Source organism: Poecilia reticulata, linkage group LG8 (assembly GCF_000633615.1).
Source record: "Poecilia reticulata strain Guanapo linkage group LG8, Guppy_female_1.0+MT, whole genome shotgun sequence".
Taxonomy (NCBI): Eukaryota; Metazoa; Chordata; class Actinopteri; order Cyprinodontiformes; family Poeciliidae; genus Poecilia; species Poecilia reticulata.
Genome location: NC_024338.1, coordinates 23,620,350 through 23,622,925, shown reverse-complemented (window position 1 = coordinate 23,622,925; position 2,576 = coordinate 23,620,350).

Here is a 2,576-nt window from a genome sequence, read left to right as displayed (position 1 = left end):
GGCTGCCACCACCACGTTTCACAGTGAGAATACAATGTTGAATTACAGTGTTATTTTTCTGCCAAAGGTTGCAACTTGCATGATGGCCAAAACATTCGACTTCTGTCTTCTGTGACTTCTTCCTTTTGGTTCTATGGCAAWYAGCAAACCTGTCTTCTAATGACAAAAGATCTCCTGATGCCATTCTTTCATAATKACTGCACAATTTCACTCCATTTTGTGTTGATATGTGACTTAAAAACCCAGCAAAGGAGATAGAAGTTTGGGGTTGTAACGATSCAAAAATATGTGAGCAAATTCAAGGGGCATCAAGTTCAAAGGTTGAATATAAAACCGCCCTCTCTTCTACATGTGTAGTGACACAAGATCCAAAGGCTTTTGGCCTTCCTAGCTCCCAGAAGTTCCCTCAGTCTCCCCTCCCTGACCTCCTTTCATCCCTTCATCCCTCCGCCTTTCTTCTTTTTTATACAAATCAGCCACTCAATGTCATGCACATGTTTTACTGCTATTTGAACTCTGGCAGCGAACTTCAAACAGCTTTCAAAGTGAGCTGAGTTTTTTTGCCTCCCCCACCCCCCTCCTCTTGCTCCCTATCGCTGCCTCTTTTTGAGAGAACACAGCCGTGCTTCCAAGTACACCTGATCAGAAGGTCGAGAGATGGGGGGATTATGATATGCAAATGAGACTTTGTTATCATCGCTGACATTCGTTATAAAGCCGAACGGGAGGAGTGCTGACATGAAAAGGTGGCAACTCTCCCCCTCCTCTGCCTCTTTTAGCATAAACTCCCCTCTGTAACTCGTTGGCCTACCTAAGCCCCTTTTTACACTTGGATCAAAAGGTTACACACAACAAAGGAAGGTCTGTATGGGGAAGAGAAAGCACGCTGCACACACTAATATCTACTCTTACACCGTCAAGACTACCGACTGGTCAACCAGCATACGATGTGGAAAAMGTGTTGAAGCTAAAAGAGATGTCTGAAATTGTCCCGATGAGACCTGTCCACTTGTCACTTGTAGCAGAGTCCAGTTTCCAGTCACTCCAGAAGACTTTTAAGTCTCTTCTTTACTGCTGATTGGATGCATGCTCAGACATGTTTACGTTTTTAAAACGGCCCTCCTTTCAGTGGCCATATAGGTTCTGCTCAAAGAGCTGAAGCAGAGTGGAGGTCTGAGCTGCTTTTCCAGCTGCTAGCCCAGCCCAACCGCCTTGCTGTTGGAAGAGGGGGCTTCGTGAACTTCATTAAAGGGTAGTTACCGGAGCAGCTGAGAGCCGATTGGCCCGGTGGCCTTTGAGTCCAGCAGCAGGGGGTCCCGAGTGCTTTGATGTGTAACAAACTGTTAAATAATCTCTGAGAGCTTGAAGCAGCTCCTGGAGCCTCACAAAAGGCCAAGCACCTGCTATGTGAGTTAAATCCTCTACTGCAGTGAGTGGTGCAGCACCAATTATTATTATTATTTTTAATTTTCTTAGCTGTATTTGCATTAAAAAAGTTACGAGGTTAACAAGACGTCAGATAAAAACTCTGCTCTGTGCCCGAACGGTTTAAGAGTCAGCGGAGCCGGGCCGGATCCGGTATGAGGATCTGAGCTTAACTCATGTGCACATAAACCCACCATCACGCCACTAACCTCCCAATTACTTGATCTTATTTATTTATTTGCTTGCCATCTATGCTCAGTGTTGCATCCACTGAAAAAGACTACTGCTTGATTATATATTTTCAAACATTTCATGTGAATTTATTGGCGTCATGTCAATTTAATATTTAAGAAGCATAGAAAGTATTGAATTGGCTTCAAATTAAGACACTTAAACACCTCAAACACTAAAGATTGAGGGCTGCTGTCATCTGAGAATTTTTTTTAGAGGCTGAATAACCAAAGTAAGTAAGTAGAAACCTTCAACTTACATCTGATTAAAATATATGCAAACTAAAGTGAATCCATAAAGCTTATTCAGGCTGATGAATTATTTAAAAAAATATATGTGTATATTTCACTTGTCCAACAAGCTACTCCATCATGGTGACTGTGTCCTTTCTTTTTACCACTGAGGCTGTGTTTAATGACTTTCAGATGTAATACACAAATGCCGAATCCTTAAATAGCACAAAAATACAGATCCAGCTKKTTGTGATGCACCAATTACAACTAAAATTGTGTTAAATCAATTGTCATTTGAGTAAATGTTTATTTTAAAAGCATTTWAAAAAAATCTAAACCAGCTGAGGATGTTAAAGAAATGGAACAAATCTCAAGCGTGACCACTAGGTGTCTCCCTACACCACCCCAGCACTCCCGCTCTCGTGTTGATGAGGAAAACACAGGCTGTTGATGCATTCACTTGATGTAGATTAAAACTGCGCGCACSTCACCAATGAACTCGGTTATTTATGTTGTTTAAGTTATGTTTGCAAAATGCATGTGGGCTCCGGAGAAATCAGAGCTGACGTCCCWTCTTTCAGGTCAAATTTAGGTGGACATTTCTCCTTGACACCAGCAGATGGCGCCATTTCCAAGCAAACCTAATCGGATTAAACGAACCCAAACTTGGACTCAGCTCCTGTCTGT